Source organism: Phalacrocorax aristotelis, chromosome 7 (assembly GCF_949628215.1).
Source record: "Phalacrocorax aristotelis chromosome 7, bGulAri2.1, whole genome shotgun sequence".
In the NCBI taxonomy this organism is placed as follows: Eukaryota; Metazoa; Chordata; class Aves; order Suliformes; family Phalacrocoracidae; genus Phalacrocorax; species Phalacrocorax aristotelis.
This window is the reverse complement of record NC_134282.1, coordinates 187529-209053: the sequence shown is the minus strand read 5'-3', so window position 1 is coordinate 209053 and position 21525 is coordinate 187529. Positions and strand designations below refer to the sequence as shown.

General features: G+C 45.4%; 1 long non-coding RNA gene across 7 annotated transcripts; it reads left to right on the top strand.

Moving 5' to 3' along the window:
- Positions 1-124: 124 nt before the first annotated feature.
- Positions 125-20700, top strand: LOC142059582 (uncharacterized). Of its 7 annotated transcripts, XR_012661421.1 has the most exons (11): positions 125-722; positions 2746-2810; positions 4698-5771; positions 8554-8666; positions 14278-14332; positions 14394-14463; positions 14701-14868; positions 14961-15005; positions 15107-17629; positions 17901-19506; positions 20109-20700. It is a non-coding gene; the product is annotated as an uncharacterized LOC142059582 (long non-coding RNA). The 7 variants fall into 7 exon arrangements; XR_012661426.1 differs by lacking the exon at positions 14701-14868 and having other exon boundaries at positions 14408-14463; XR_012661423.1 differs by lacking the exon at positions 14701-14868 and having other exon boundaries at positions 14394-14449.
- The last annotated feature ends 825 nt before the right edge of the window (positions 20701-21525 follow it).

The following is a 21525-nucleotide window of genomic DNA, read 5'->3' as shown; positions in this document are numbered from 1 at the left end:
GGAGCGTGTCGGGGGCGGGGAGGTGGAGGGGCAGTCGGCGGGAAGGGGCGAGGGCGGGCCGGGCCTGGCGGGGAGCGGGCGGCCGGACTGAGGGGAACGCCGAGCAGGCTTTGCGGTAGTAGCAGGGGCGGGCGGAGCAGCGCTCTGTCGTGGCTGCGTTTCTCCCGCCATGTCGGTTGTTTCTAAAGTCTCCATGCCTGGAGTCAGGGTGGCCGAGGAGAGCGGCTTCCTCGGGCGGGAGGAGGCGGCCGGGATCGGGCTTTTGAGCCGCCGGGTTCCCCCCACCCCGAAATGGCTCCCTCTTCCTCCGTGCTAGGCAAAACACACCCTGATTGTTCCCTCCTCACCTTCTGGTGAGGGGCGGCGGCAGGAGGGCCGTGAGGTGGGGGGACAGCGCCTGAGGGCTCCCCGCAGCCCGGCCGCGCAGTCACGGGGTGCGTTTGTGGGGAAACCGGCATCGCGGCGAAGAGGCCGGCCGGACCCGGGGGCGGGCGGCGATGCTTGGCCGGCCGGCCGGCTCTGAGGCAGCAGTCCCCTGAACCACGCACGTTTGTCACGGCGCGTTAAAGGTGGATAATTCCTGCAGGGGGATGAAAGCGAGAGTATTTGTAGGCGATCGGCAGGGTGGTCCTCGGGGCGCAACTGAAAATGCGGTGCTGTGATATGCTGCAGTTCACAGTATAGCGATGTCTAAGAAAAAATCTGTCACGACTGATTTAAAGGTTAGTGCAATCCAAACTAAAGCAGTAAGGAAAATGTTTCTGTGTAAACCGATTCAATGAAACGGTCGGTGATCATGCCCATTGATTCATATTGTTGTAGCAAAAAAAAAAAATTTTAACGCGCTTCTCAGGCTTTACAATAATCTGTTCATGAATATTTCTTATGTAGGCAAATAATATAAATTGTACGCAGTAATTTGTGCCAACTTTAATGGTTTTTTTTGTATCACTTTTCAAACTTGTTTCCATAGTGATTATATATGAACAAATGGAGGCATTGTTTGAAAAACTCGACCCTTTTCTTGTCTAGAATATTGCGAATTGTCTAGAACCATCTAGAACGTCTGTAAAGGGAATCTCTGAAAGGCTAAATGTACATTACCTCTTCCTATGGTAGCATCTGCTGGGGCAATAATATCTGTAGAAATAATGCATAGAATAAGGTATGAATATCCCAGCTAAATTATATAAATGCAGCTTCTCTGTTGACCCGCCCTAATGCTCTCAGGTTTTGTGTGCCCGTGCTGGGTAGAAAACATTCTTGTATTTGCAATTTAGACAGCCACACAACAATTACTGGAGGCCTTTTTGAATGAATGATAGCAGTTTGCATGGACCCATAAACCCCTGGTTGTAAAAGAAACAATATGGAGTGAAGAAAGAACACGAACATAGGTTCTAGCTGGCACAGTTAGATTTCCCATTAAAATGCCTTTGGGTCTAAATGGAAGAAATAATACTAGTGAATATTTGTTTTTATTAAGAATCTTGAACATTTATTAAGAAAGCTGTAGAAGGTATATATACTTTTTATTTAAGTATTGCAATTAGGTCTTAGTATATTTGCAAACCTGAGTGGAAAAGATTTCTTGACATGTTGGAATTTCAGGAAGGTAGTCCATATTTTCCACAGACTTTAAATATCTTTTAAAAAAAATATTTGCTATCTCAGAAAAAAGTATCTAGTTTATCTTTTCCTGTAAAGAAATCAGTGTCATTTTAGATTACCTGTGTATTCAAACCACTTTGAAAGTTCGGTTTTGACAACAGTAGTTTTTAACTAACGAGGCTTTCCTAGTTTTCTTGAATGATAGTTACAATAGAAACTGTTCCCATTGCTCTAACTTGCTGCAAGTACTCAGAAAATGTTTCAGAAAATGTTTTTTTACTATTAACTGCATTCAAGGGACAATTTTTAAAACTGATTTTGTTATTTACTGCCTGCAGTAATGGCACCTGGGAGTCTCGAGCAGATGCCAAGATTTCTTTATGCAGACATTAGGCAACTATGGAGCCAAACAGTGCTACCTGCCCCCCCCCCCCCCCCCCCCCCGAGCTCCTGATCACTGTCCTTTATAGAGGAGCTTGAAAGTTCCATATTTCTGAGGATTTTGTTCATCTGTGATTTACCCAATGCTGAAATATAAAGAAAAGTCTGTGGGCGTGTTGGTATCTCCTGTCACGTGGTCGTGGCAGTGTTTGACAAATCTGATTAGCTGGCTGTGTTATTTGCTCTGGTTCATCGTTATTTTAATCCACTGCTATGGAATCAGATAGTCCCTAGTCAGGTGGTGTCTCGTCAAGATGCTCTCTATTTGCCTTAAGTGTTGTATGAGTGCAACTATGAAATTATGCTTTAAGAAACAAATCATCAGTTCCCATGTTAAAGAGATTCATATGGGTGTTCCACAACAAGGCACGCGAGGAAAGGAATCCAGTGTTTCTTCCAGCAAAAATCATTTCACCAAATGAAAAGAGGAAAGAAATTTTGTTTCATTAACTTTGGATAAGCAAAGGGTTGGAAACACTGAATCAGTCCTCTCTCTGGGTGAAACAAGATAGCAGAAATCCAGGATTGTTGTCCTAGCAATGACCCTAACTGTGCTAGTGGAAAAATTTTTGATACTTTGCACTCTCTAAAATCTGTGCACCTGAATACAGTGTTTGAGAAATATCTCTTTGGTTATCGTAGGGCAAACAACCATTTCATTTGTGATCTTGTATCTAATTTGTGTATTTTTAGACTGGTGGTAGCCATGCTCTGCCTGGGATTATTTGTGTTCTGAACATGAGGCGTCACAGTGAGAGGTATTGAAAGGTCAGATTTTGTCATTGCCAAAAATCTTGGATTGACGCTGGGATTTGTTATGGGCCCCTGGCTTTAAATCTTGTTAAGCTTTCTAGAGCAGTCTCAGCTGAAAACTTGTTCCTCAAGGAGCAGGTTCTGTTATCATCGGGCAGAAGAGATACCAAAAAGATAACTAAGTGGTATGTCGGTGCTACTAAAGATAGGATCCATGGCCACATTTATATGTACACATAACATACTTAAGTAGATGTCTCTCCAAAAGACAATCCTGGTGAATCATGGGCTCTTTAGTGAGAGTGAACCTAATTATACATTTATTAACGGGGGGTAACAGATGGACTAGCTGGTTTAGCAGCTGGGTTTCCAGTCATCATTCATGCAGATTGAAGTAAAGAATGATGTATCTAAAGAAAGCAGTAGGAGCTGACACCTGAAACTGAGCTCTAGTTGAGCAATCCCTGCTCATCAATATTCTGGCAAAGGCAAAGTCACAGCTTGCATTAGGAAATTTCAGAAATCTCCTCCTAGAAATCTCATACCATGATCTGAATTTACCATGAAACTGTCATGTACTTCATGGGAAACCTGGAAGGTCCCGAGTTCCTCTCCTGCATTTGCAAGTCTGATGCTAGAGAGCACACTGTATATTATTTGATTGCCACAACTAGCAGGGCAAAAAAAAGTAATTGTAAACAGACAGTTTAGTCACAATAGTTCACGTTAAGGATCAAGATGATTTGTTAGGGTGGTGTTAGCATGAAGTAACATTTCTCAATTCATCATTCCCAAAGGATTCTGCCTAAACAAAAGCGTGCTTCCTCAGATGTAGGAGTAGATAGGAAAGATTCTGGAAAATCTCCAGGGGAGAGAGAAAGTCCAAATTCCAGCAGTCCCATGCTTGTTATTTAAATACAGTCGCAGGGTTTAATTAATGCTAGCTTACACTTTTTTGTCATTCCACTGAACTTATAATGTAAACAAAGTAAATAGTAAGAATTTATAAGATACAGTTGTTTTAATGCACTGAGAAAGCTTGCTTTGTATTCTTTAGTATCTCAGTGCAATTTGAAATCCACATTATGACTTTAGTACATTAAGCTGCTAGGCTTGCTTTGTCATACTTTTTTTTAAGGTTATTTTACAACTTTGTTATGCTTTGACGGGTATTTCTACTTCTTGTAACTGTAATCAAACTTGTGTTGTGAAATCTCAACGATGTCCTCACTGAGTGAATTGACAGTACATACAGACTCAGAATTTTTTCTCCCAGTCAAAGTTTTGTCTCACTGAACAGTTACTCACTAGGCCAATAAGGAACATGTTCAAAAATTCTTAAATTATTTAGGAGCCAAGCACTATGGAAAGACAGTGGGATTTAACCTACTTTAGTTTATTTAATTGTCCCACATGCTGAGTCTATTCAAGATATCCAGACTTCTGCTGAGGATATAGGGTGGATAGTACCTTTTGCTGACCGGCTGACTCACTTGTCTGAAATGTGTACGTGGTGGTTTGTCGCTTGTGCTCCCTAATTGCTTCAGGCACAAGTCTCCAGTTCCTGCTTCAGTTTTGCACAGTTTTATTCTTGGCCTGAGTCCTCTCACTCCCAGAAAGACCTTTTTTTTGCCTTGATTATATTAATTTGTTAAACTTTGTAAGACTAATTCATTTGTTGTCTTTTAAAGAAACAGGAGGGTTGTGTGAATTATCTGTTTCAGGTTATTCATCCATTAATCCATTCCCTCTTAGAGTTTGAAGCTTAAATTCAGACTTGTAGTGACAGTAGTGCCTTCAGAGGTCTCTAAGTTATCAGTTACATATTTCTTATTCTGGAATAATGAAGTTCTTTATGAATTTTTAAGAAAGATGGTTTCTCTTTTATACAGTGACAAAATTCTTGTAACCTGCTGCTGAAAGGAAGTGGCGGAAACGTTCTGGGGCCTCAGAGGAACCTGGGATTCTCAGCCCTGTCTCAGAGGGTCAAAAATCTAAAGAACTAAGGGAAGTACTTCTTACTTTTGTAATAGAAACATACAGTTTCATCCAGTGGCCTTTGAACTTGTGAAAAATTTCCCATTTAGTTCAGTTAGCATTTCCTCGGCCTTCTAATAAAAAACTAGTGTAGATTTCAGAAAATTAGTATTTCCTTTCTTAGAGGAAATATGTAAATGACTGTTAATTCTTTACATTAGTATAAAGTAAGAAAACTATCATATGAGTTCACTTATGGTGGTCCTGTGAATTTAGTAACTGTTCTGGTAACAAGAAGAATGTTGTCATAATAAAATCCCAACCAAAATACCTGAAACAGAAATATACTTTTCTTTCTGTTATTTTCTTAGTCATTTGGTCCACTGCATGCTATAAAACTTGATAGTCCTACTTTTAGGTCTTGAATGTTCTCCTTGACTGAGTGATAAGATTCTTTCCTGCAGTTTTTAAGGCTTGTAGTCAGGCCCAGGACGTGGGAGTCCTGGGCTTAGCTATGTTCTCTGTTGTGTTAAAGACCTGCAGTGTGACCACAGACATGTAGTTTTACTACTAACATTGAACAGGTGACATTTATTAGACACTTGCCATTGACTTTTATTGGAATGGGAGCTCCTTCTGCACTTCAGTTTTCTCCTCTGTAAGGCGGGGATGATAGTGTTTGCCTCGGACGTTACGTGTTGGCAAATGTTTGAAAAATGTGGAGATCAGTAACGGTAGGGGGCTTAGATATATTTGATAGAAATTACATGCATACTTTCAGGGTAGAGTTTGTCCTTTCTATTACAGAAGTAAAGAAATCTGGAGAGATTAAACAGGTGGCAGTTGCTGCTAACACCCTGACAGAGTACTGTGGTCACATTTATTTTCTAAGTCACGTGGAAGACTTCTGCACTACCATGAAATAGTGCATGTTGTATATTTCTGTGAGACAATCCACAGAGAACATTTTTTCCACTTCTGAGAGAAAGGTAAATATGAGCCTATGCATTCTTTTGAAGAAAACATTTTTCCTTCTGATATTGGTTAACCATCTATGTAACTTATTTATTCTCATCGTTCTTCAATTTGGAATCCACTGATGGTGCTTGAGGTTTTTAATCACTAAGCTGATTTCAGTTGTTTAATTTTTGGAACAGCCACTACAGGCAGACCTATATTCTGTATTTAATTTTGAATACCTTTCCTCACTGATAAAGAAGTTGAGTGTTATGTTCTTAGGAGGAGGAACTAATGCGTGTGAACCAAGTCAGGATGAAAACACCAAAAAGGCCGAACAGTATATATACACACACACACACGTACATATATAATATATATATACACACACAGGACCAGAGTTTATGATTTAAGAAAAAAAAATCTCTAGTGTATGTTGTAGATATGCTTACCTGGATAGATCCCCTGTTTCCCGACTGATGAGGCCAAGCCATATGACTCTCTTCTTCCCCACCCACATTGCACTTTTAGACATCAGAGCAAGCACACTGTGCTTTTCAGAGTTTATGTACAGTGCTATGAGTTATGAGGGCCCATCTCAGATTAGTGACAACAGAATGGCCAGGTTTTATCAACTGATAACAGCATTGCACAGAAAGCTTTGCTATGAGTGTCTTACAGGCCTTTACTGTCAGAATATTTAAAACGTACATCCCTGAACAGCAAGAGTAAGAGATCATAGATATCATTACTTTGTTGTTCTTTAACAGAAGCTTTCTGTCCGTATTCAGCCTTCTGTGTTAACTGAAGTCTCTTCCTCCTCTAGCACAGCATTTTAACCTCCAAAACAGTATTTTGCAGTTTATAGAGCAAGTTATAAAGCTTGTTACAACTTGTGAACGTTAACAAGAAAGATAAATACTTTGTCGTTAATAAAATGTATTGACCTAAATAAAATGACCTATGTAGTCAGAAGTATTGCCTCAAGGTGAATCTTAATTTCTACAAACTGAAAGTTTTCTACTGAGCTTTACTTTTTGTAAGAAAATTGACTCTGTTCAGTTCTGCAGGTAATTATAGCTCAGATTCCCTGAGTCTTTTTTATGTCACTGATACTGGCTTAATATGGAATTATAGATGAGTAGTTTCAAGCTTTGTGCCCTTGTTTTGCCTGCCTGTAAAATGGAAATTATAATCTCCTGTCTTGGAAACATCTCTTAGATTGTAAGATGTTTAAGGCTGGGACTGATTGCTTTATGTGCTGTGCTTCCCCCTACAAAGCAGTCAGTTTGGGTGGGAAGCTGAGGTTCTACCTGGGTGAAAGTTTAAAAAATTATTCAAGAAAAACATTGTGACTTGTTTATTAATTTTGTTTGTTTTGTTAATCCTTCTGAGATTTTTTGGATGAAAAAATGTAAATATTGTAAGGCTTTTTGCTTTAGCAGTGTTACAGATGCAAGCTATTGTCATGATTGGGTCTGAAATGTGCACCCATCAAGCTGAAGCTGTCAAGTGGGCCTTGACACTGTCTGTAACTTGTCTTAACTTCCTTGTAACTGTTCTGCTCCATTGTTTGTGGTGTTACAAAGCCTCTGTAGGCCAGTCCTTAATACCGTTTGTGCTTTAACCCACCACAGAATGCTATTATGTATTACTTTATATGCTAATTGAATACTGCCAGATGAGACAAAAAGGAATGTATAAGGTGCTGGATACAAGGGAATTAATTCTTTTCCTCTCAGGTTGCACCCAGGATCAGCTGCCCGTGTTTTTCTGGGCTCCGCTGATGTAAGCAAGCATGAACATCCACTGTTCCAAGACCAGACAGGGTGCCAGTGATCACATAGTTTTAGCCAGGAGTTAACTGTGGCATTGCTTGTGCTAATCCAGGGCATGCACTTTAACACATCATGTCGCAGCAATTGTCAGTGGCCAGAAACCTTTGTTCTTTACACAGCAGGGGACAGAAATGAGAGTTAATGCTGAATTACAGACACATATTGATTCATGTATTCCATGCATGTATTGAAAGTGATTAGATTACAATTTACTGTCTCTTTTTGCAGTAAATAAAGAAAATATATGTGCCTCCAGTCAAAGTAGTTTTGTCTTGTGCTAGGTTCTGTAAGAGCTTTTAGTAATACTTGTTTCTGAGTCTTAAGGAGTTGTTTTTTTGCTATCTTATTCAACATTTATTTGTAGCTCATTCTTCTGATTAATTTAAAAGTGGCAAGGTCAGGAAATTCCTTATTTCTAAGCAGGCTGATACTATAGTATTAGGTAACCACTCAGTTACTGGTATTTTTTATTTGCTCTTTTGTCCTCTGTAGCTTGTATTACCATTTATAAATATATTCTGGTATACATTTTCCATGGGTTACAAGACTACAAAATCTTGTATGACATTATTCCTTTTATTTCAGCAACAATTTAACAAACTGCTGAATTAATTTGTGTTAATAACAAAGAAAGACTCGGTCAAACAATGGCAAGATACTTAGAGTTTCAGGACTTCATTTGGATGTGATATTTTGTGTATCTTAAGCTCAGAGTTTTCTTTTTTTTTTTCACATTTCTGTCCAAGAAAACTGAGTTATCACAAAGGTGATTTCACAGTTTATTACACAAGAGAATTTCCTTTACTCTTATTAATTTGCACTGCTAACATTCAGCTATTCTGGGAATAAAACTTTGTGCCCCCAGGAGCACATTCTTTTTTCTGAAATCATATTGGAATTGTGTTTGTTAATTTACATCACATGGGAATTGTCTTTGCTAATTTAATGGGCAAACAAGCTGTGTATCTCTATGCAGAAGGAAGGAGAGAAGACTGAAAACCATAAAGGACTGCTGCCTCAGAGCTGCTGTTGCCATAGAGCTGCTAACGAGGAAAAAAACTGCAGCATGGATTTCTTCTGCTGTTGAAGGTAAGATGAGGGCACGGCAAAGACTGTAGGAGGGGGAGGGGAGGCAAGGCAGAGGGATGGAGAAGAGGAAGAAAGTCTGCGTCCTCGCTGTCTAAAAAAGGAAATTCAGTGTTCATGAGCAGAACTGCTGGTGCAGAAGAGCAAAGCTATCTCAGTCGTTTAGGGTAGCAAGAGTGATGAACAAGCAAGTGCATTCCATGCTTTCAGGGGGAAATACTGCAAAGAAAGGAGGGAGAGGAAGAGTGACTTTATAATTTAGAAAACACTCACTGCTGCTTCAAGATAGCTGCTTTTTGGTATGACTTTGGCATTGATATTGTTCCCCTGGGTAAAGACAGCTGTGAAAAAGCTCAGTAGGTAGATAAGCAAGAAGAAAAAGTGGTGCTAGAAAAAAAAAATCAGCATAACCTTGAGGTGATGAATTCTGTCTGTATGTATTAAAATGTGTCAGTTGTTATATTCAGCTGTGCAGTGCTGTGAAACCTTTCAAAATGTAAGCAAAATTGTGGTTTTTGTCTTAAGATTGTTATGATAAATTGATCTTTTATCAATGATGTTTCATCTTTTGTGTAAATGTCTTTTGACTGAAAATGTATAATAAATAACTGAAAAGTAACTATTAGATGCACAAGAATACTGACTACAGAAATGACATCAGGCATGCTTTCTGTGGTAGCTCTTTAATGGGTTGAGCTTTGTAGGCTAAGAATCTTCATGATCATTGGACAATTATCTGCACAATGCTCATCCAAAAACTACTGCTGCTTCTACATCTGTCTAGCAATTCCACTGTGGCCCCGGCCTGCCAGTGGCATTTCTCCTGCCGGCACCTCCCTGCCAGCGGCATTTCCCCTTTCATGTTCCGCCCTCCGACAGCTATGGCCTGCTAGCAGCATTTCCCCTGCCTATCACTGCCTGCTGGCAGCATTTCCTGTGCCTGCCAGAGGCATTTCACCCGCTTTCCCTGCCTTCTGGCAGCATTGCCTCTACCGGTGCATCCATGTGGGTGTCATTTCCCCTGTCGTCTCCTGCCTGCTGGCACCATTTCCCCTCTGGCACCTGCCTGTCAGTGTCATTTCCACTGCTGGCCCCTGCATGCCGGTTGCCTTTCACCTTCCAGCCAGCAGTATTTCCCCTGCCTCCCCTTTGCTGATGGTGGCATTTCCCCTGCCGGTGCCTGCCTGCTAGCAGCATTTCCCCAGACAGCTCCTACCTGCTGGTGGTGTTTCCCCTGTTGGCCTCTGCCTGCCAGTGGTATTTCGCCTGCTGGTGCCTGCCTGATGGTAGCATTTCCCGGATGGTGTGATTTCCCTGGCGTGCCTCTGCCTACTTGCTGGTGATATTTCCCCTGCTGACCTCTGCCTATGGGTGCCTCCCTGCTGGTGGCATTTCCCCTGCCAGCTTCTGCCTGCTGGAAGCATTTCCCCTGCTGGTGCCTGCCTGCCAACAGCATTTCCCCTGTCAGTGCCATTTCCACTGCCAGCCCCTGCCTGCTGGTGGCATTTCGCATGCCAGCACCTGACTGCCAGCAGCATTTACCCTGCTGACCTCTGCCTGCCAGTGTCATTTCCCCTACCTGTCTTTGCCTGACAGCAGTAATCCCCCTGCTGATCCCTGCCTGCTAGCAGCATTTCCCCTTCCTGCCCCTCACTACTAGCAGCATTTTCCTGCCAAGACCTGCCTGCCGGTGTTACTTCCCTGGTGCGCCCCTGACTACTAGCAGCATTTCCCCTACCCGTTCCTGCCTGCCAGTGGCATTTACCCTGTTGACACATGCCTGCCAGCACACACCTGCTGGCAGCTTTTCTTCTGCCTGCACCTTCCTGCCGGTAGTATTTCCCATGCCTTCGTGCACCTGCCAGCAGCATTTCCGCTGCTGACAGCATTTCCCCTGCCCACCTCTTGCTGATGGCAGCATTTCCACTGCTGGCCCCTGCCAAGACCTCTCTAATCATTGTGACGATGACTCGTTCTGTCAGAACCTTTGCCAAAGCCATCTTTGTGCTCCACAACAGTCTGTTTTTCTGTCTTATACTATGTTTCTATTTGGTATCTTGTACCCCAATGATGTCTATCGTTCGTTCAGATCTCCTCTTGAGTTTTTCAGAGAAGGCAATAGCCTTCATCTATTTTTATTGACACACCTCCCAAAGTGTTTTTTATTGTGTTTTGTGATTTATTTTTGTTCTAGTTACTTAGGTGTTAATTTGGCTGCTTCATTCAGCTTCTGATAAGTTTCCTATATTTCCCCGTTTCTTTGTGTTTTCTGTCCTTTGGGACCCAGCTAGTGCTGTTAAGGGTGTCAGTTGGAGAGAGTGTCAAGGTGACCCTGATTCATCAGTGATTTACAGTAAATAATTTACTTTGCAACAAGAAATATTTTTGACAAGTAGTTCTTAGGGGATCTATTTCTGCTTTGTCGTTCAGTCTTATCCAGAACATAGCTCTGGTAGAAGTTAGGTAGCATAGGTGGTCTTGCAAGAAATGGAGTGTCACCCCATACAATTTTGGTTTTTTTTATAGGAAGCTAAGGCACATAATTTTTGACAAAAATGCTGTTACTGGATTTAACAAGCTGCTTTCCTATGTAGCTTAGTATGACATCTATCTTTTTCTACCTACACCCCAGAGAAATTCATTCCCTACCCGGTCACGTTGCTGATGCAATAGATGTAGTAAGAGCAGGCATTGTCATTTCCAGTAAGGATCACTGTCTCTATTCAGTACTTTACATGCTGTAAACTTAGGGCAGATGAGAGAAGTTCCTGCTACACCTCCTCCAGCCGCCTTTATACTGAGGGCTCGGCCCACCCCTTTCCCAGGGCGGGGGTCATTGAGCCCCAGCCTCTGCTCAGGAGGCTCATTCTGCTCCTGGGCTTCTCTGGTACTGTTCCTTGAGTTGGTTGCAGGTTTTGAGCTGTCCAAGCTCTTTGGGCAGGTGTGTTTTGACATCTAGAGAAGGGGAGATTTTTGTCTGAGGTAAGGGATTCAGGACAAAGTTCAGTAGCATGTATAGTAGAAAGTATGCTTGCATGCAAGTTTGGTTTTTTTTCAGGTCAGTTACTTTGTACTGGGTGTTCAGGGGTGGCAAGATGGCTTAATAATAAGCTGGTTTGGTTTGGTTCTTTTTTTTATTTTCCTAAGTGCATTGTGTTTTCCTGGAGTTCCTGACTTTATTGAAGATAGAACCTTGGTTTTTTCACCAGTTTTACTGTATACTGTACAAGTTGTTGACGTTATCTTTTAATAGGACTGATGCTGAGATGCTGCAGTAGGGGTTAGGGTGAGCGTGTTGTATGCGTCTGTATATGGAGCTCTAGCCTTTCTTCAGAAAGCAGCAGGGACGTAATGCATAGTGTGTTTCGGGGTACGGAACTGCTCGTCGCCTTTCCCGATCGCCCGCAGAGTACCACGTTGTCCCGAGAACCTTTGGAGCTTGCGGCAGGTCCCTCGTAGATTATAAGCATCAGGGCTTCTGTTATTTTGTGGGCCTGTAGAGAGCACGGAGTCTGCGGGAAGCCGGAAGGTAGGAGGTGCTCGCAGAACGCGGGGCAGAGGTGGGAAGGGCAGCTCTCAAGGAGTGGCTGACAGAGGGGCTTTAGGGGTGCAAATACAGGGCAGGAGCTGTCGGGAAAGAGATGGGTTCCTTTTCTTGTTTTCAGAAAAGCAGATTTGTTGCCTAGTGAGCAATGAGTCGATAACTGCACACTCAGGAGAGACGTAGCTTATTTAGTTCACGGTTATACAAGGCTGGGAGCTCAGTGGTTTCCCACAAATCAAGCACACCGGGTCAAAATTGCACTAGGTATTTATACAGTTAAATGTGTTAGTGGCATGTAATACTTGTGCCCCTCTAGCAGGTCATTGGTTAGTTTCTTTCTTGCTTAATCTTAAAGGTCCAGCCTTTTAAACTTACTATGCATCCTCAGAGAGTAAGGGGTTTATTTGAGTAGAGGGCTTTCTAGCCTATTAGTGTGATTTTTAGTATTATAATGAGGATAGTTCACGCAACGGACACTTAGTTCTTACCAAGTTGGCAACATACATAAAGCATCCTGATTAGTTGTTCTCCTTAAGGTCTAATTTCCCCGGGATGTCCTTGGTTAAAGGATACTGACTTTGTACTTTATCACCCAGCTGAGGCAGGAGTTTTCTTGGTCCTTCTCCAAGGATACTGAATGTTTGGTCCTCTAATCAGAGATAATGAAGTGTCCTGTACTTATAGCTTAACATATATGAAGAACATCTTGCCCTAATACAATGTTAGCTAAGTTTCTTTAACACCCTGACAGTTCAGAAGAGAAGGAGTTTCTAAAGTTTGGGGACCAGAGCATGGTTGGGAAAGGGAGGTGGCTTCATCAGCCTTTCTCACATGGGTTTTGCCATTGGATGTGGGTGTCGATGAGGTCTGTTCCATGTTAGCCTCTCCGCAGCTGATGTGAGGTCTTGGCAAAGTCACAAGAGATGCAGTGTAAATTATCTGGGCCTCCGTACTGCAACATGCAGGGCTGAATGTCAGACAAGTCTCATCTCAGAATGCATTAGGTACATTAAGGTATGTTACAATATTGGCTCCAGAACTGAGGCCTCCAGTCCTCCATGCATTTTACTTACTTCATTCCCTGACTTAATTTTTACATCCATCCCTTCACAGTCCATCTGGATGTCACAGTCATTGTTACTAGGAGGCATTGGTCACTTATTCCCAACACAGGCTTGTGTCGCTGTCTACCCTGGAACTTGCTGGCAAAGAGGGTGTGTGTTCTTTGTGCTCATAACAATCTTCATCCAGGGTCTGCCTTTTATTGCAGTCACAGGCACGCAAGCTTTTTCTATGATTCGCTCTTTGCCTTGCCTTTTTCCTTAAGTGTCCAATGAGGTTTGCTCCACTGTCAGTGATGACAGTTTTGTTCTCTTGTTCTCATTTAGCTATTGTGGGTTTTTGGCACCAGTTTCTGTAGTTGTAAGGTGTCCATTTTAGATCTCTGAGTCACTGTGTCATGCTGTTGTGGTTTTTCCATCGGCAGACTGCCGTGATAACTCCCTAAGGGGCTCTGTGGGGATTTGGGCTCGAGGGTCTGGAGCCACTTTTGTGGCGGACCTTTTGTCCTTGCAGCTTCATCTGTTGGGCAGTCTTGGTTGCTGTGTGGTACAATGTCCTGTCTTCTTGAGCTTCCTCGGTTTTTGTATTTTCTGGGTTTTGGTTGGGATTTTTTTTTTTTTTTAGGATTTCTGTTGTTTATTCCTGCAGGTAAAGTCAAGTTGTCATTTGACATCCAGGTCCCTGTGGCTCTTCCCCCCCCCCCCCCCCCCCCGATATAATTTTCCCATGCCAGGAGCAGCAGAGAGGGGAGAGGAGTGATTGGGTATCCAGGGATGTTGAGTTGGGTTTCCTCCTGTTTTGCAGGGCTGACCCAGAGGAAGCGTGGTACGTGGGTTGATAGTGTTAATATATATTATGTGGGTGCACTAGTACCTTTCAGAGTGTGTCAGAGGGTAAGGATTTTGTTTCGTTTGGTGTATTTGTCAAAGACGCGAGTTTTGTGTGGGAGGAATTGTTAACCTATTGGTCCACATCCAGGTGACTTGTTTGAAAATACTGTTGTTGCAGATGCCAAGGGACGAGCTGTGCAGGGCGGCAGCGGAGAGCTGAGCGCTGCGAGAGGGTGAGTCGGTGTGTGGTATGAGAGGGAAGAGGTGACTGATGGCTCTATGACTCCATTACAGTATTTTTATTTGAGGGTGCGAAGCGATGAGCCAAGCAGGATCTGTATCCACTGGAGGTGAGTCAGGCAAGGTGAGTGGTGTCTGGTGGGCTGAAGTAGCCGTTATGTTTGGGATGTTGTATTGCTGGTGTAGTTATAAGCAACCCATGTTGTTTGGGTCTTACAGGTGGTGGGCGAGCCTCAATGCAGGAACCAGACCTGACAGAGGCCAGGCGGGCAAGCTGTTGAGGAAAAGGAGTGTGAGAGAGGGATAGGTGCAGGTAGGCTGTGGTATTGGGCAGTATCTCAGGATGTGCCTCTTTCCTTAGACTTTTGCAGGCACCACATGCAGGCTCATAGTGGCGATGCCACATGCCAGTGAGAGGTGTGAGAAGGTGAGGCAGTGGTCAGCATCTAAGATCAGAGAATCCTGTGGCATCGTTGTTAAGCTCTTTAGTTTTGCGGGCACTGCCTTGGTAATCAGATGAGCATTTGAGGTGAGCTTGGTAGTAGTGAGGAGCACGGGGCTGGTGACCTCTCACAAGTGTAATGGTAGTTTTCTGTCTTTTGATATCTTTGGTGTCACAAGTGATGAACAGGTGCAGTGTGTGATGCTGGTATCTGTGTGGAACAGGTGAGCAGAAGGCCATGTTCCTTTTGAGGAGGGGGGTTTTGTGGAAGAGGTGTGTGTCAACCCATGTGATACTAATTGCTGGCACGGTGCTTTTTTTTCAGATGATGATGAAGCACTTGGCAACGGCAGGAATACCTTGGTTAGCTGACATGTTTTTTGTTGAGAAAGGATTCAGAACCTGAGCCATCTGAAAGCCCCACAGTGTATAACTTTGACTTCAACTGGAAAGAGGTTTTTAAAAATGGAAATAAATCTCATTCAATTAAGTCCCATTCTATGAACTCCCCATTAGAGTGTGGGTCTTCAGAGATGATGTGTTTGGCAGTAGAATGCATCAGCACAAGACTTACACTCTGTTTTGTTTGTGGGTTTGTTGTTTGTTTTTTTTTTTAAGAAAAAAAGTCAATGTTCCTTGCAGAGATCCAAGCACAGCACATATTCCAAATGTTGACAGCATTGGTAGTGCTTGGGTTCTCAGTTGTAACAGTTGAGATATAAAGTGCTGTTCCCCTGCATGCCTCGGTACGGCCAAATGCATTAGCATATCTGCCGGTCCTTTTTGGTAGCCTTAGGTATTGCAATGGTAGGGATTTTAATTTTTTTTTCCCCAAAAAGTAAAAATATATTGGGGATCTCTCCACTCACTGGTTTTTCTATCATAAATAAAACTCTAAAAAAAAGCTAACATTGTATGATTTACAAACTCACTTGCATTGCTTAAACTGTAACTGCCAAATACCTGTAGCCATTTATTAGGTGTATTTAAGCAGTTAGGTATGTGTTGTAAATGTTTAACAAGAGAGGCAACTAAATCTTTGGGTTTTTTTGCTCTGATATTCTGAGGGAGTACTCTGAAGTACTTGACTTTGAAGTACTCTTGCTTTCAATGGCATGTTTTCCTGGCAGTTCAGCAGCTTCTCTTGGGCAGGGCAGCTAGCCACAAGTCACTCCTAACTATGTACCACACAAAAACCCTTAGTCAAATTATTACTATGTATTTTGGAGATAGATAACCTAATGCTGTCAATTAATGGCTGTGCAAGAGACAAGCAATAGTGTTTAGATTTATGTGAAGAATCAATTCAAAATGGTATCAATTAGTCTTAACACTGATTTTAAATACTCAAATCATTCTAGCTCTTAAAAGGTGTGTTGTATTTCAAGCTGTTTCCTGATAACCAGAGGTACCCTCTCACACAAAGCAGCCTGCCGTCAGAAGGGCAGCTGTGTTGCCTTACTTTTTTCTCTCTCTCTCTCTTTTTTTTTTTTTTTTAAATAAAACTGTCTCTCCACCATTGCTTGACTTGCTTCTGTCGGTGTCAAAATCCTGATGCCAGGTGCATACTGCAATTCCTGGGGTTAACTTGACGTGGGTGAGGCACACAACCTTGCTCCACGGGGTCCAGGTGCCACTTCTCCTGCCCTAGGGCATGGGCGGACACTGGCAGAAACAACCACCAGACTTTTAAAGCAGGTGAGAGCAAAGGATTAAAATGCTTGAGCCACTTTGATGGTGTTTGGTACACAAGTAATGAATGATTCTGCCGGGGCTACGAGTGGGAAAGGTGCAGGGAAATATAAGCTCTGTGCACTCAGTGATTAGTGTCTCGGGCGGGTATAAACCGGGCTGACGCATCGGTCGTGTCTCATCATACCGAATACTCAGTCGAGAATAATTAACACAATGCTGCCATCGAGCGACCAAAGTGCGGTACGGCACCCGGGAAGCCGCGCATGCGCAGTGGCGACGTTTGGTCCCTGCTCGCTGCTACCGCTGCGTGACCAACCTGCGGTACTGCAGGTGGGCAGCCGTGCACGGGCTGTAGCGACATTTTGCCGCGCTCACTTCTCCACGCCACTTAGTGACCCCCCCCGCTACCTGGTGACGGCACGGGGGGGGCGGAGCCGTGCAGGCACAGCCCTTAGCGACAGGTCCTGACCCCTTGCGATAGCCCGGTGAGGGTGGTGCTGACACCCCTAGCGACGCTCCTAGCAACGGGCCCCGCCCCTGGCGATGGGCGGGTGGGCGGGCTGATGCCTAACCTCCCCGTCCCCACCCACCTTTGCGACAGGCCCCGCCCCCTGGCGAGGGCCTGGGGAGGCGGGGCCGTGCTCCTGTGGTCCCCAGCACCCCCATTCAGCAACAGGTCCCACCCCCTGGTGACAGCCTGGGGGTGTTGCTGGTGCTGCCTGGCCCCACCCTCCATAGCAACATGGTTCCAGGGGCATTGCCAGTGTCCCTTTGGACACACCCCCCTAGCGACAGGCCCCGCCCCCCGGCAACAGCCCGAGCCTGTGTTTGCTCCGCTCGGGGGGCTCGGTTTGGGTGTTTTCTCTCCCCCCTCCCTCCCGTGCCGGGAACTCCAGGCGGCTCTCGTACGGCTCCCGGGGCCTTCACCCCTTGGGGGGCTCGGCCCGCCCCTTTCGCGGGGCGCTGTGGGAAGGGCGGGGGCGGGGCCCGGGGGTCGAAGAGCCCCAGCCGGGGCTCGGGCAGCTTTTGCTACCCCTGGGCTCCTCTGGCGTCGGTGCTCCCGTGTTCCCTCGGGCGGTGGCAGCTTTGGGGCTGTCTCAGCTCCCCGGGCAGGCGTGCTCTGGCGTTTAGAGAAGCGGAGGCGTTGCCTGAGGTAAGGATTTCAGAGCTTGGCACTTTTTGGCAGCATCTGTACTGGAAAGGTCCCTTGTGGCCTGCTTTGCTTTTTTTCTCCCGGGATGTTGTTTTGGGCGCTTAGGGGGCGGTGAGAGGGTTTAGTGGTATGGGGTTCTGTTTGGGGTTTGGTTTTTGCTTTGCTGTTTTTTTCCCCTTGTAAGATCATTTTATTGTGCTGCTGCAATTCCTGTCTTTACTGAACCCGGAACCTTGGGGGTTTTCACTAGTTGTGCCGTTCACTGTTTCAGGTGTTGCATTGGCCTCTCAACAGCCGTGGCACAACCTGCAGCGATGCTGCCTCTCCAGGCCCCCGCAGGCCCCACTTTCTTGTCCAGCCAGGCGGGAAAGCGTGGTTGTTGCAGAAACAGCTACGCCCTGCAACTCCTCCTCAGGTTGTTGGCTCGGCCCCAACAGCGTACAGGCTGCTGAGGTCACCGCCTCCACGCGGGACGCAGGCGGCCCGGAGAGCTTTACCCCGCGCCATTTCCGTCCCCTCTGGGCAGCAGCGGATCTGCTGCCGCTTCAGGCGGCCGCTTTCTCGAGGGCGAGGAGCTGGGATGACAACGGGCCGCTGCAGACTCTGGTCAGGGTAAGAGGCTGTTCCCTGGGGAGCAGAGGTACGCAGGGGCACTTGTCAGTGCCCCTGACCAGTAAAGGGAAGGTTAAATTGTTAGAGTGCAAATAAACACATATTATTTAGGGAGGACTCGTGACTAAATTTAATCACAGCTATTACTGAACAAACCAGGCAGTCATTATTCCTAATCTGTAATTAAAAAAAAATAAAGGCAGTCCTTTTTTATGCCATAAATAGAGTTGCGAGTCATTAATAGCTCAATCTAAATACAGCCGTTATTAAATCAACTGCAGGCATTAATGACTCCTGATCAGAAACAAAATAAGGAAATTTTAGAATCTAGAATGAAAATCGACCCAGAAAGCTAAATTGGGAGCGGGTAATACTGAAATTTTAACAGGGCTGTTAGAAAGTTAGAAGGCAGCGACAGCTCCTGCTTCCAACCCAAGCAGTAAACGAAGTTTTAGATTCTTAAATGAAGAGAAATAAAGGTGAGCTGTTAAACAGTGGCTGGGGTCAAGCGTAGCTATTAAGAAAATTCGCAGGTGCGGGTGATTCCTGACCAGAACTAACAATTCCAGAAGATTTAGATTTAAAACTACAAAGCTAATGGAGTGCCACAACCACCTGGATGTAACTGCAGCCGCTTTGGGGGAATGCCCCAGCCCCCCCCAGCCACCGCTGTTAATTACTGCCAAGGAGAGCGAAAGTGAAAGTAGAAGCAGTGCAGGTGAAATGCGAGCAGTACGCTTTTCCTAAGTCATCTCTTCGTGTCAGGAGAGGAAAGAAAATGGAAAGAAGATGTTTGCAGGGGGTCTGTGCTGGGTTACCTGCGCGTCTCTTCCGTGCATCCTTGAGGAGACATTTAGCTCCTGTTGGGCGCTCGCAGGTGGAGACAGGGCGAGCTGGAGGCAGGATCGGTGCCGGCACTGATAAAGGGATGGGCAAGGAGCTGAGAGAAGAGGGGGCAAGGGCTGAAAAAGGGTCACCGGTTCCGCAGGGAAGGCAGCGGGATGTGACTCGGCAACCGCTCTGAGGAGTGCAGGGTCATTCGCTGCGATGAAGTCAGGGTCTGCGGCTGGCCCGGAGAGGCAGCAGAAATCCCAAACTCTTTGCAGGGGTACCGGCCAGATTAGGGCAACACCTGAACAGTAAAACCATTTAGGGGAAGCAGAGCTGGGCTGCACCGCGTGGCCAACCTCTCTCTTCTCCGTGAGTCCCAAAGGGGCAGCTCCCAGAATGTGCTGAGAATTCATCCCTTGTGCTAAAAATGAGACGTAAGTAGCACCCACTCGTGAATTTTATTTTCTCTCTCACTCTGCGGCTCCTGCCTGCTTGTCTCTCCTCAGTGCTCACCTGCACCTGTGCTCGGATGGGGCAGCTGAAGGAAGGTGCTGCCATCTCCCCGGCCCCGGCGGACCGCCCCTCAGCTGTGTCCTCTGTCAGGGAGCGTCGTCATCTCTCCTGCCTCCCAGAGCGTGTCCTGTAGTGGCAGACGCGCGGGCTTTTCCCTGCACGCGCATACGGGAAGGGAAGGGAAGCAGAGTGAGAGCTGGGCTTGTCAAAGAGTAATGGGGGTGGTGGGAAGCGTAGCTAGAACCGGAGAGCTACAGCGCAAAAGCGAAGCGGATGGGTCACAAAAGTAAAATGGTGCACAGGAGTGCTGAGGAGAGAACTCCCACAGCACGCAGGAAATCAGTGTCAGAATCTATTTTCTTCTGACTGCCAAATTAAAAATAATGGCACGCTTTGCAACGCTAAGCTCACTGTAATCGTCTGAACTGTTTCTTTCCAACCCCCCACCGCCCCCAGCACACCGTTCAGCCTCCTCAGCCTGAAATGCCTTGTTTTCCTTCTTTTTTTTTTTTTTTTATGACAGGGCAACTTCTGTTCTCAAGGTGGTGCCTACAGTACAGCTATCTCTTCGAAGACAGTTTGGTTTAGGTCAGAGAATGTTTAGCCTGGACTGAATCAGCCTCTGTTTCTATTTCTGGAAATCAGCGGTCCTGTGCATCAAGCGCGGAAAAAAGGAAATATGAACCAAAGGATGTGGGGCCTGCAGGGGTAGGAAAATATTTGAGAAGAGGTTCAGTGGGGAAATGACTGTTTGTCTGTGGGGCGTCCAGGCAAGCAACCCAGCTGCTAGAAAGTGGCGCTGTCCCCAGGATGGCCTCGGCAGTCCCGTCGGAGTCGGGGGAACAAGGACAAGGCAGGGTGAAGAATCTGGCCTGCCGTGTGGAACGTGCTTGTACAGAGCACGTGTGATGCACTGCAAGTTTACTTGTTTAAACTGTGAGTTAAAGAAGGTGTACAGTTGCTTTGTAAACAGCCAACGCTCTAAAGCTACACCCATCTAATTGCTAGCTGTATTAAATCTATCGTATTGCTGTTTCTGCATTAAAAAAAAAAAAGAAAAAACCAACACACCTATGTAAGCACTTCTAAGTCAATGGAAAACCACTGTTTAACGCATGGCATGTGTGGGTTGTTTTTTTGGGGCGGGGGGGTGGGGTGTATGACAAAAACCTGCGAGAGACACACGCACATACGCACATGTAATGTTTAGCGCTCACCTAAACCCAAAAAAGAAAATCCACTCTTTATTTTGCAGCATCAGCATTAGCATTAGCTTCCAGCGCACAGCCTGAGCGCGCCTCTGCTCTCACCGTCTGCTCCCTCTTCAACTGTGTGTGGCTGTCATCAGCTTGCACAGGCTTTGCTCGTGCAAGTTTCCGCGACGGCTTACGAGAAGGCAGGCAAACAAACCCAGCAAGACGCGTAGTGCCTTCCTCTATGGGCTCCGTCCAGCCTTTGTTAAAATGAGCAGAAAAGAAATCTGCTGCTGCCTTTACTCTGACTGACTCTTACAGAGAGCATCTGACTTGACCCGCAGCAAAGCAATGCCCCAGGCAGCAGCACGTATTGGCGCGGACCGCGGTTTCACCCACCTGTTTTACTGCGCTGGTCCTTTCCCACGGCCGATGCCACAGATGTGGCGCGGCCCACCCCCAGACCTCTTTACGAGGGTTCCCTGGGCTCTGCAAGTCACCTGCTGGACGTGTTGCTGATTCAGGCACGGGCAAAGTCAGCTTCTTCGCTGGCGTCGGGCCAGGGCAGCCACGTACTCGAGGGAAACTGAGAATATCTCCAGCGAGATCTCACCGGGAGGCTGGGACCTCGTCAGTAGGGGAGAAAGCCAAGCGACTGACACTGAAAGGGAGCTCTTTGCTAGGCTGTAGATCGTAAAGTTAAAAAAGAAAACAAACCTGCCTTTTTAAAAATGCCCTCTTTTGAGT